This window comes from Carcharodon carcharias, chromosome 25 (genome assembly GCF_017639515.1).
Source record: "Carcharodon carcharias isolate sCarCar2 chromosome 25, sCarCar2.pri, whole genome shotgun sequence".
Lineage (NCBI taxonomy): Eukaryota > Metazoa > Chordata > Chondrichthyes > Lamniformes > Lamnidae > Carcharodon > Carcharodon carcharias.
Window position 1 is genome coordinate 2,085,815 of NC_054491.1, and position 14,001 is coordinate 2,099,815.

The following is a 14,001-nucleotide window of genomic DNA, read 5'->3' on the forward strand; positions in this document are numbered from 1 at the left end:
CCTGCTCTCTGATGAAGTGGTGCCATATGAGCATATGGAGGTCTATATGGGGAAGATGGAGGACACCATAGAGAACCTGGTCCAGCAGAACGCGGAGGTGTGTACAGGCCTGCACTCCATCACCGTAGCCATGGGTGAGTTCCTGCAGTGGCAACGGGAGAGGGAAACAGGGAACCTCGATGTCCCTCCAGGTGCTCCTTCCCCTCAAGGAGTCAGGCGGAGGGGCAGCTGGACACCCTTGGGGTCATCCACTTTGGAATCTCAGAGGCTGTCCTCTCCCTCCGAGTTCCCTTTGCCTGTGAGTCCCTCAACCTCGTCCTCTGTCGCCACAGAGGGAGTAGCTGGCCAATGACTGACCAGGAGGAAGAAGAGGCCTTTTGGAGCCTTGTGCAAGCACTGTCCCACCCACGCAGATCCTTCACGTATCATACTCACCTTAATGTCCTGAGCATTTTCAATGCTGCCTGCGGGGGTTCACTTATAGTTGTCCATCTGAGATGATCCATCTCCGCCCTCCCAACATTCCCATGCAGCACCAGGTCTTGCCCACCTTGACTCTCATTTCACTTTCGATTTGGACAGCATGGTTCCAATTCAGTTTTATTTTCGGTCCCCCATCCTTTACCCTCCCCCACTCACCCATTTCCTTCCCCCATCACATTTAACCCCCCACAGCATCACCTTTCACCTCCCCGCTGTGACCTACCAGCTACAACCCTTTTCGTTGGAGATGTCCTGGTGAATGTGCACATTCCCTTCCTTCCTGATAATCCTGACATTAACCTCCCCGAGTTCCCCCCTCCTACTCCCAGGGTACGTATCTGCCTTCAAGTCCCCACTTACCACCCTTGCCATCCTTTATATTGTTACTGTCGAACCCTCTCCCTCCCGCCCTACCATCTCACTCTGCCCTCAGTCATTCGTACCATTCCCTCATACCGCGCCTACACTCCGTTGTCTCCCCAGGAGGCATTCATGGACCCATCAGACCCCTCCCGTGCACATTCACCTGGATATTGCCCCCTCTGGACCCCTTCACCCCTGGAATCCCTTTCCCCGACTTAGTCCTCCCCACCCCACCCCCCCCCACCCCCGACACCGGAGTCCCTCCCCGCTTAGTCCCTTTCCCTTCCTGACTCCATCAGATAACCTTACTTCTTCCACCACCTTTAGTCCTTTCCCCCTCCTGACTCTTTCCTCCAGCCTTACTCCTTCCCCTTTTCCGACTTCTTTCTCCACCCTTACTTCCTCCCCTCCCCTCTCCACACTCCTTCCTGCTCCTGGACTCCTTCCCTTATTGACAGTCCTCCCTCTCCCTGGATTCCTGCCCCTCTCTGCACACCTTCCTCCCTCCAAACTCCTTCCCTTACGCCTACCACTTGCCCCTTACACCTGCCTCCCCAGTTGCCATCTTCTCCCTGTTCCCCCTCTTCTCCTGTATGCCCTCCCTCCTTCCAACCTCACTCCCTGACACCTTCACTCCCCCCTCCCAACCTCACCCCGCACACTTCTCTCCCAGTTGATCCTAGACCTTCCTCTCCCTCCCCGTCGACCATCATCCGTTGTGAGCATCAGTGGAGACTTTCCAACTTAAGTGAGCTGCTTCGCAGCAGAGCCAAGTCCATGAGAATCCACCCAGCATGTCATGGACGTTTCTCCAGTGTGCCATTGGTGTCGGGCTCCAGCGTCTTCTGCTCCTCGGATGTCCGCGATATGACCAAGGCCCTGGCGGCAAGTCTCGGCTTCTGCACGTCACAGTTGTCAAGACATATTCTGCACCGGCATGTTTTCCCACCAGTGTGGGCAGACAATCCAGCAGTGGGGGAATGAGTCCGGCAGGCTTCCCTTATAGTGATATGCTGATGTATTACATTGAGGTTTCCGATGTCCAATGACAGGGAACACAGCCCTCCAACAGCGGGCTGAGTGTACGATTGCAAACTGGTTTCACGACATCGTGAAACTGATTTTTGGCCTTCTCACCATTCTCACCTCTCACATTGCCAAACACACCCGACACCAGTGGGCACAAAAAATCCCGACCTGTATTCAGAATGTGAATACACTCTGCAACCAATGGCCAGCAGGACTTATCAACAGGTGGGAGCCATGTCAAATCGAGTACATTTATCTTCGGGTTTCAGCTAGGTGAGAGATTCATGCAGCAGGAACTGACAGTTCTGGCAAAGATCTTGCATATTACAAGAACAGCTTTAGTGACCATAAGAAGGTTTAGGAACATATGAGTTACTACATCCACTATCTATTAATAAATCACATCCACCCACCCAGTTTTTTTACCATATACTTTATTCCTTTCTCTCTTCAGTAATGTACCTAATTGTCACTGGAATCCACTTTCTAAGACATTAAATCCAACTCTCCAGGTCAAAAAGTTTCACTTTACATCCCTTCTTTCTCCTAACTTAAATTTAGACTTATGGAAAACAAAGTCTAAGTGCATTTCTATTCCTGGTAACTTGTGATGATGCATGATTTTGATTTGGGTAACCTATTTTATTCCAGGATAGGAATTGTTTATTTTCTTGTTCATTTGACTTACTCAAGTTAAAATGTAGTTTTGCATACACAATTGTACCTGGAGTATGTCAGTGAACTGAGATTAATTTGTATTACTGATGATTTTTGGTCTGGATTTTATGTTTCTTTTCTCTTCGTGTCACAGACTATACCTGACAGTGGCTTCTAACTGCACCATGTGCAGTCCAGGAACGTATTGTGGATCTACTGGTCTGGTGAAACCTTCAGGACTCTGTGAGCCTGGTTTCTTCTGCTTGGCTGCTGCCACTACATCAACACCACTGGGTAAACCAATCTTAAAACATTTATTGGTGATTGATTTTCTGTCAATTGGGTATTACATGGTGTGGAGCTTTTTAAAAAAGAAAGAATAGAATCTGAACTGTCTTTATCACTCACTTTTCAGCTATCTTATACCATAGATCATAGTGTATAAGTCAACATGGTGTATAAGACAATCCCATTTTTCAGCACCAAAAATCATGTTTAGGCCTATATACAAAAATAGGTAAACTCCCCAAGAAATGCTATACATGCAATAGGAGTCGGTCTCATTTCAACTGAGAAATGCATGTTTTACTCACCTTATAAATTGGTGCAAAGAATATTCAAATCAATAGATGGAGAGGTAGATGATTTGTTATGGAATGATGATTTCTGAAACTGAAAGTGCCAAATGTGATCAGTTTGGGATCCTTACAGGACGAAGCCAAAGTGGCTCAGAATGATTTTGATGAACTTATATTGGATGCCAAAGACAATGAATTTGACAATTTTTAAAATGCTTCGAATATGGTTAAATATATCCTTGTAGAATTAATGCATTCAGTAAAACATGTTACATTGATTTAATCTGAATTACAAGAGTTAGGTTTTCTTTTTATATTTCAAAATGGTGACCACCTAAGCCAACACTGGTGTTTCACATATTATGCTTGGCGCATAAGTCAACCTCCATTTTGGAAGGATTTTTCGAGGTTTCAAAAGTCAACTCATGTGCCATAATCGACAGTAATAAACAGATTTAAATGGCAGGACCCTTAATGTTACCCTAAAGTAGCTCGGATTCAAATATTTTTACGAAATAAAACCTTTGAAGTGTGATTAATACACTTCCCCATCTGTCTTTAAACTGAAGGAAGAGCACATTGCTAAATCAGTAGTAATTTACATGTTGAAATGAACTCCTGAATACCACACAGTACTGAGAATTGGACTGACATCTACTCCTTTATATTGATTGTATGTTGGAACACATACTCATTGAATATATCGCTCTGGAATCTCTAGAATTGCAAATTAAGTAGCCTCTTCATATGCAGAATCTGTAGGAGGATGTTACAGTATTGGAAACCACACTAGTTACTACATTAGAACACATTATAGATAGCTTTTCAGTTTCTCCCAAAAACTAGATAGGCTAGAGTTTCAGGGCAGATTCAACAGTTAGGTTGGGATAATCTTAGGATGAACTGGCAGTTATGCAGGCCTCTGATAGAGAAAAAGAGAACATTCATCCCTTGAAGGGCAATATAAGGGACTCCAATATCTACTATCCTACTATCTGCTCTATGCTAGATGGAGCCAGTAGAATTAAAAACAAAAAAACTGCGGATGCTGGAAATCCAAAACAAAAACAGAATTACCTGGAAAAACTCAGCAGGTCTGGCAGCATCGGCGGAGAAGAAAAGAGTTGACGTTTCGAGTCCTCATGACCCTTCGACAGAACTTGCGTTCGAGTCCAAGAAAGAGTTGAAATATAAGCTGGTTTAAGGTGTGTGTGTGGGGGGCGGAGAGATAGAGAGACAAAGAGGTGGAGGGGGGGGGTGGTGTGGTTGTAGGGACAAACAAGCAGTGATAGAAGCAGATCATCAAAAGATGTCAACGACGATAGTACAATAGAACACATAGGTGTTAAAATTAAAGTTGGTGATATTATCTAAACGAATGTGCTAATTAAGAATGGATGGTAGGGCACTCAAGGTATAGCTCTAGTGGGGTTTTTTTTTTATTTATATAATGGAAATAGGTGGGAAAAGGAAAATCTTTATAATTTATTGGGAAAAAAAAAAGGGAAGGGGGAAACAGAAAGGGGGTGGGGATGGGGGAGGGAGCTTACGACCTAAAGTTGTTGAATTCAACAACTTTAGGTCGTAAGCTCCCTCCCCCATCCCCACCCCCTTTCTGTTTCCCCCTTCCCTTTTTTTTCCCAATAAATTATAAAGATTTTCCTTTTCCCACCTATTTCCATTATATAAATAAAAAAAAAACCCACTAGAGCTATACCTTGAGTGCCCTACCATCCATTCTTAATTAGCACATTCGTTTAGATAATATCACCAACTTTAATTTTAACACCTATGTGTTCTATTGTACTATTGTCGTTGACATCTTTTGATGATCTGCTTCTATCACTGCTTGTTTGTCCCTACAACCACACCACCCCCCCCTCCACCTCTTTGTCTCTCTATCTCTCCACCCCCCACACACACACCTTAAACCAGCTTATATTTCAACTCTTTCTTGGACTCGAACGCAAGTTCTGTCGAAGGGTCATGAGGACTCGAAACGTCAACTCTTGTCTTCTCCGCCGATGCTGCCGGAGCCAGTAGAATGTTGAACGATCCAGATGACTGTAACTTTGGTAGTTTTTCACACGCTCATGAAAATTCTTCGTAAATCTAGTAGATCCACACTCCAGATAATTCAAAGCTCGTGTTTCATTTTGAAGAGATTGCAGTTCTTGCTTTTTAAATATTGGCTGCATCGTAAGGGAATGTTTGCAACAACAGAATTTTCACATTGAGTTTTGAAAACCAAGACTAAAATCTGAAGATTTGGATGCTGAATTGACACTGTATAAATTATCTTTGACTCAGGTATCAACTCCTCTTCCTAATTAACTAAGACACTTTTCAACAAAAAAAAAAGGATTAAAAGATAACTTGCACTGTTGTGTGCAGCTGATAATACCTGATGATTCTGCAATCAAGACAAATAATCAACCTTCGGGCTCAGACTGTGACTATAAACTGTTTAAACATTGATCTTGTAGTTTATGATCTTTTCCAAACCCTTGTTTGGTCAGTTGTGAACCACAAAAAGGTGTCCATCATGTTTTGTTTTCATCTCTTCTGTTGGTCTCACCTAAAACAGGCACTCCCCAGAGTCTACCAGAAAACCAAAAGCAATGCAATGTTGTCTGAAAAAGGATATCTAACATTTTGTATTTAAAATGTTGCTCTATTTGTAGGTTCAGATGACACTGGAGGCCTCTGTCCTGTGAGTCATTATTGCTCAGTGGGCACTGTCCAGCCCATGCCATGTCCAGCCGGGACATACAATAACCTAAGCGGACAAGCCGGATGCTTCCCCTGTGCTTTGGGATATTTCTGTCCGGAGAATACTACCACATACAGTGACTTCCCCTGTCCCGCGGGATTTTACTGCCCCAATGGTGAGAATTACAGGTCCTCTCTCTATATCTTTGTAGTGGGAGGGCATTGAAGTGATCTGCGTTCATGTCAAATGTAAGCTACCCACATTGGATACTCCATTGAGCCTTAAGTTCTGCAATTTGATTAGTTAAGAGCTTTCTGTAATCATTACTTTATTTATTTGTGAATGCCTGATGAAATCCTATTGGTTGTGAATGAAGAGTATGATATAGTCATCAGCAGGTTTGTGCAACTGAACTCGGTTGCAGGGGAGAAAGAAAGCTATATCATTGGTGGAGATTTTTGGTCCGAATAAGGAAATGACATGGAACTAAAACATTAACACATTCATACTATGTTGAAATTGTAATAATTGAAGGTGGGGTGACTATTTAATTAATGGAAGCTACATATTATCATTGATTTGGATTTCTTAATTGAATAATGGTCATCTGATTATACTATCTTTAATAGTTCTGCAATTCATAATACTTAACATGCAATTTTATTCTCTGTTTCCAGGAACGAAGCATGCCACAGAGTTTCCCTGTCCTAGGGGTTACTATAACCCTGAGCCAATGACCCAAAGTGTAGATAGTTGCCTACCTTGTCCTCCAGGGCACTACTGTGAGAAAGAAAAGCTAACCAGTGTATCAGGAAAATGCAAAGCTGGTGAGTACTTCATTCAACTGACTGTATTAGATGTCTAACTTGCTTCTGTTGGTACCACTCTCACCTCCAAGGCAGAATGCTGGAGTTTCAAGACCTACTCCAAGATTTGAGCATATAATCTAGACCTGATATTTCAACAGAATATTGAGGCAGTGCTGCATTGCTGGAAGTACTGCTCTTCAGGTGAAACTTTAAAGTGAAGTCCTTGTCAATGTATTAATAATCACACCGCCTGGCAATCACCTTGTTAAAGACAATTGCTAGAATAAAAAGGAACACTTTGGGGAAAGCTACTTGGAAGTCAGTAGTACTGAGGAGTAGTCTTGAAAATAAATTAGCCTGAACCAAAAGATTAATTCTTCCACCACAATCTCTTATTGTGAGTAACAGTCCTGTCAGACATAAATATCCCATGATGCTATTTGAAGAAGAGCAGGTAGTTGTCCTGGTTTAACCTTCCTCCCTCAACCACGCTGCCAGAAACAAATTAAATAGTAATTCATTTGCTGTTTGTGGGACCTAGCTGCATATTTTTTCTGCCTAAAAACAGTTTTGCATTAAAAAAATAATTTATTGATTGTGAAACACTTATGGTATCCTGTGGATATGATAGTTGCTATAGGAACCCAAGCAGAAAATTAACATTCACGCATAGAGGATGTACAACTATCTAACATCAAGGAGTGTTAAATGGGAAGGATTACAATGGGTTTTTAATGTACATTTTTAAAATCTAATCTTTCCAAATATATCTTTAAATTTTCAATCAAGTGTAATGCCTGTGTCCCAGTAATTGCTTTCATTTTTTAAAACCCATGATTTTATTGTACGAAGTAGCTTGTTTTGTTTTAAATTAGGCTTTTGTCATTTTTCTTAAATAGAGCCTCATAGACTGTACTAAAGTTAGGTCTGATCTATTACCTACTTATTGTCAGGTGATACATGTACACCTGGATTTATCAGTTGATGACATATATACATACCAATGAACATATATATGAATTAGGAGCAGGAGTAGGTCGTTCAGCCTCACAAGCCTTCAATAAGATCATGGCTGGAACAAACACAGAAAATGTGGAAAAACTCAGCAGGTCTAACAGCATCTGTGGAGAGAAAAAAAAGTTAACGTTTTGAGTCTGTGAATCTTCAAGTGAAGAAGAGTCATCAGACTCAAAACGTTAACTCTTTTTTTTTCTCTCCACAGATGCTGTTAGACCTGCTGAGTTTCTCCAGCATTTTCTGTTTTTGTTTCAGATTTCCAGCATCCCCAGTATTTTGCTTTTATCTTAAGGTCATAGCTGATCTGATTGTGGCCTCAACTGCAAATTCTGCCTACCACCACACCCCCCCCAACCCCCAATAACTTTTGACTCCCTTGTTAGTCAAGAATCTATCTACCTCATCCTTAAAAATATTCATTGACCCTGACTCCACTGCTCATTGGGAAAGAGAGTTCCAAAACTTCAAAACCTTCTGAGAGAAAAAGATTTCTTCTCATCTCCATCTTAAATGGGAAGCTCCTCATTTTTCAGCTGTGTCCCTTACGTTACCTAAATTAGTTATCACCAAGTGGAAAATCTAGGCCATAAAGAACAGGTGTACATGATGCAGAATATTGAGGTTTAGAAGTGGGCCTGTGGCCTAAAAGGATAAACTATAGCAGTGTGTTTTATGTCACTATCTGGGCTTTCTGAATACTCCATTCCAATTGCATTAACCACAAATATACAAAATGAAAGGCATTGAATGTGTATATATTTTTGGCATTGATGATATATTGTGTGGGTTTCCAGTTAACTTATGTCATTTTTCATGAATCTGAATGTTCATTGTTAAATTCAGCCTTTTACGATGCATTTTTTAAAAATCCCCCTGGGGACTATTCATAAATAATTACCATCATAAAGCGTCAACACTGAGTACTTAATCCTTAATGTTCTCAAATGTCAGAAGACATTTAAGACTATGTATAGATTGGGGAAGCAGGTTTGAGGCCACAGTTGATATATCCTGCTTTTTAATTATATTCTTGCCTGGGACACCCATGGGATTGGGTCCACATTGATTTAATTGAAAATTTTAATTCTATTTGCACTGAAATATATTACAAGCAGATGTGAACATGCTTAACAGAAATAAAAACACTTTCAGTGTGACTGAGCTTAACAGAAGTAGTGCCGATTTGTAATTTTCTACTCTAATCTTGTTAGGAATGTGACTTTGTTTCAGTATATAGACAACCTAAGTTTGTATTAATATTAAGTTCAAAAACGGCGGGGGTGGGGGTAAAGCTTCTGCTTTTGGCGCAATCAGCAATTCTGGCACAAATCGCATCCAAAATTGAGCCTGTTTTGGTTTTTATATACACATTTCTGCTCAAACTCATTTGCATATCGATAAATGCAAACTCTGTCACAAACTGGTGCAAACGAGCCTGGTTTTAAAATGTGCTTTTTTTAAAATATAAAAATAGATTCCTTGATAAATTTAAGAGTGGTAGCTTGGTAAAGTTTGACTAATGGAGCTGAAAATAGGCTTATCACAAAATAAACATTTTAAATCTGCGTCAACCCGTGAGTAATCAAATTTTACTTAACTAAAAATGACTTTCTGTCATGTCAGATAAAAAACATGCCAACCTGTTTTCTAGTTAGATTGGGATACAGTAATCAATTCCATAGGATTTTTTTTTAAATTAGCTGCTTGTATGTAACGTGTCTTGATCACATTTAATTTTGTTTCCTCACATCACACTTGCTTTAGGCTGGTTTTGTGTATCAGCTGCTTGGACATCCCAGCCATTTGACCTTGATAACTACACGATGGCAAATTGCCTCTGCCCAGCAACAGCTACAGGAGGAAAATGCCAACCAGGTTTTTACTGTCCTGAAGGTAGCATTGAACCAATGCCCTGCCCACCAGGGGCTTACTGCAATGATTCAGGTTGGTTTGACAGTTTTTTTCAGCATTTTTGTCCCACATTTTGCACACTCGCTCAATGAGGGCAGAATTTTTCCAAGCCAAGTGAAAGCGGGTTCCAGTGGAAGTTGGGAGTTAAATCCCCTGAAATTGATGTTAGGTCAGAATCCCAATGCCATCCTGCCCTCTTCGAGCTACCCTTGGGGCAGGTTCCAAGTCCAGCAAGAGCTGGCGGGAAAACAGTTGAGCCAATTAAAAAGCAGTCAACAGCCTTCAAGCTCACAGTTTCCACCAAGGTGACGTTCTTTATTGTGCAAGACCTGTTGCCAGATGAGCAGCAGACCCTAAAAGTAGTATCTATTGAAGTTTTTAAAACACGATTGCTTTGACTCGTAGTGTAAGGTTGTTCGGCAACGGTTGCAATGTGGAACTGGAGAACACAGCATCCACCTTGTGATATACAGAGTCACACGATGGTAAACTGTGTGTAGAGGGAGTTTGAGAGATGTTGGCACAAAGGTACCACCTAGATAGGGGTATCCCTTAGGGATATATATATAGTTGTGTGTTAACGATAATGTTCAATGACATAAGCCTTCAGACCTCTTAGTGAGACATCAAACAACATAACTAAAACCTGTAAGTCTTTAAAACAGTAAATAATTGGATGTACCTATTGAGGAATATAATTTGGAAGTCCAATTATTATCTGGTTTGTGACATTTTGATCAATACTGATAGATTTTGATTGAAAGTAAAAGCATTTGTGGCTGATACAAAATGACCTGGAAAATGAAAAGTTCTCTCACAATATTTCCATAGGTTGCAGTTTATGTTTAAGAGTAACTTGTGGAACCTGTTTCTGTTTCTGTCCCACTCTATTCATGCTGTGCTGCAGGTTTGGCAGAGCCAAGTGGAGAATGCAGCCCTGGTTATTATTGCATAGGAGGAGCCACTCAACCACAGAACACTGATGGTATCACTGGCAATATATGTCCCCAAGGTTCATATTGTGGTAAGTACAGTAAATACAAAGATATGAAAACAACAAACAGAAAAATACAAGTCTATCCTAAACTGTCATGGTGCAACTTAAACACATTATGAACACCGCCCCCTGCACCCCCCCCACCCCCCCCCCCACCCCCCCACCACAGACCCTGGGACCCCACCCTGATCCCCACCCTGACCCACCATCTCAAAAGGCAGCCACACAGTTTCCTTCAAGATGGAGTGAAAAAAAGCCCATCTAGCAGTTAAAAAATCTGGGCAATTCCTCTCCGACCACCAAAATTCCAGGAGACCACTGCAGCCAGGAGACACATCCCTCAGTGTTCCACCCAGCTCTTAAACACTCTGATATCAGCCACTGGCAGGTATGCGGCCAACTCCAGTTTGAACGTTTGCAGCAAATGTGCACTTGCTGGATAAGCCAGCAACTTGTTCCATTGGTCAAAAATCCCCTGTGAAAAAGAAAAACTTCTTGATATCTTAACCAAGTTCTAAGCCTGCGTAACTTGTACACTTGCCCATGGTCAGCCCTAAATAATCTACTTCAAATAGCCTATTCATATGGACCAAATCTACTGGACAATAGGTTTGGGGAGTAAGGGCAGCTGCTACATTTAGAACTAAGATAGTTATTCCACAAACTTAAAAATGAATAGTCAAACATACTGTTATCCTGATAGGCGGATAGATAACATGTGATAAGAGTCCATGAGTCCAATGATGGACTGACCGGATAAATGAAAAATGACAAAACCACCTTTTCTAATTTAATCCACCTTCCAGGTTTAACTCTGGCCAGCCAGGCTCCCAGCAACTAAGGTTAAGTGAGGAATTCTGTGTGGAAGAGGAAAGAGCCTTTTCCCCCTTGTTTTGGGGTCAAAAGGAACAGGAGTGCTTTCTCCTGGCCCACCAAGCTTATCTTCTTCACTGCCTGCATCAGACCTGCCCAACCCTAGGAAAGACACGGGGGATCAGGGATCAAACTGCCCCCACCCAACACCAACCCCCGTGACTGAATCCCAGAATCAGAGATTATAATCCCCCTGATTAGACTTCCCTAATTTATGCCAGCTACAACTCCCTAACTGTTACTGGACTGTGGCCTTCACTGGAGTATTCTCCATACAACAGTCCCTCAAAATCAGGATGATATCCAGGCAGAAACCTGCTTGGAATAAGTTTGCAGGTGAAAATAACTCCTCCTACCCCATTCCCAGTTTATCCTCCCTCTACCCCTCCTCCCTCCTCTTCCTACCACCACCCATCTCCCCCTGCCCCCAACCCCCCAAGTCGATGGCCTTGTAAGGCAGAGGCTCTGTCCCACAGGGCCACCTCAGAAATTTGCACTCACCAGGATCCAAGCTTGTGGCCATTCTGATGGGCTTTCACTGGAATTATAATGTCCTTTAGGGAAGGAAATCTGCCATCTTTACCTGGTCTGGCCTACATGTGACTCCAGACCAACAGCAATGTGTGAATCGTAAATGCCTTCTGAACAAGGGCAAATTGGGATGGGCAATAAATGCTGACCTAGCCAGCGATGCCAACGTCCCATGAATGGCTAACCTCAGTTCAGACCCTTCATGGCCAGTATAGAAATGTCTTCTTCAGTCCTATTGCTCATTGAAGCATGGTTTTGTTTCTATGTCACTAAGATGTGATCCCAGAGCAGCAACACTAGTGCGACCATTGCCAGATAAAATGTTTACCAAATAAAATTGTTTCTGGAAATACACACAAGTTGAAAATACTGCCATGCTCCATAAAAGGAAATAATAATCCAGCTATGTAAATAGTGCTAATGTGACGATTCTGCAATGGTTCTTCAGAGTCAACATTTAACCAAAGTCCTGTCCAACTGTGCCTTAAGTTCAGGTGGACTTCACATGGAATTCACTTTTTTTAATTCTGTCGTGAGATTTGGGCATCACTGGCAAGGCCAGATTTGTTGCCCATCTCTGCAGGTGAGGTGGTGGTGTAGTGGTATTGTCACTGGACTGGTAATCCAGAGACCCAGGGTAATCCTCTGGGGACCTGGGTTCGAATCTCACCATGGTAGATGGTGAAATTTGAATTCAATAAAAATCTGGAATTAAAAATCTTATGATGACCGTGAAACCATTTCCAATTGTTGAACAAACCCATCTGGCTCACTAATGTCCTTCAGGAAAGGAAATCTACTGTCCTTATCTGGTCTGGCCTACATGTAACTCCAGACCCACAGCAATGTGGTTGGCTCTTAAAATGCCCTCTAAACAAGGGTATTTAGGGATGGGCAATAAATGCTGGCCGAGCCAGTGCTGCCCACATTTTAAAAATTGCCCTTGAACTGAGTGACTTGCAAGGCCATTAAGAGTCAACTACATTGCTGAAGTGACTTGACAGGTTAAATGTTCTTTTCTTTCTCTGGATTTCTTATAACTTAAAATGTTCTAATTTGGTTAACCAGGTCCTGGTTCAGGGGAACCAACACCATGCCCACCAGGAACTTTCTCTGATATCCAAGCACTGAGAGACGTGTCAGAATGTTTGCTTTGTACAGCTGGGTTTTACTGTGATTTGCCTGGTCTCACTGCTCCAACTAAACCCTGCTCGGAAGGTAAGGTCACAATCTTGATTTCAGTTTACTGGACCATGCTGTAACCAATCTTCACATATAGTTTGATCAGAGCTAGATTTTTTTCATATTACATTGGCAATAACTTTGCATGATAAATGTGTAATTTCATAGGATCCACAGCAGAGAACCAGGCCATTCAGCCCAACTGGTATGTTGGTACTAATGCTCCATATGAACCTCTTCCCACCCTACTTCATGTAACACTATATATCCTTCTGTTTCTTTCTCTCTCATTTACTTATCTAGCTTCCCCTAAAAAGCAACAATGCTATTCACTTCCCACGTGGTAGAAAGTTCTGTGTTATAATGCAATAACGACTCTCTGGCTAGTGAAGTTTCTCCTGAATCCTTTTTTAAATTTATTGGTTGTTGTAATACGCCTTTAAGGGATATAAGCATGACATCATTGAAAGGGAAATGTGTCATGTGGTACAATCTTAGTTTCACTATTGCTTTGAGCAGAGCACTCATATAGCCCTCATGCTTTTAAGGTGTGTGCTTATTTATAACTGTTCTTGTGTGCATAGTTGTAATAAATGAACCCACTACATGTTTACCAAATCCCTTGTAAGCAACTGGTGTCCTATATGTTGTACAGTAAACAAACTGAAGGCATTATATTATTTTGATGACTATCATATTTCTGGCCTGCAGATTTTGACTCACCAGAAGTAGAAATAGCTATGTAATTTCTACCCTTTCAAATCCTATCCATTTTAAAGACCTCAGCCTTCTCTTTTCTGGAGAAAAGAGCTTCAGGCTCTTTGGTTTTTCCTGAAAGTTGTTAACTCTCAGTTCTGG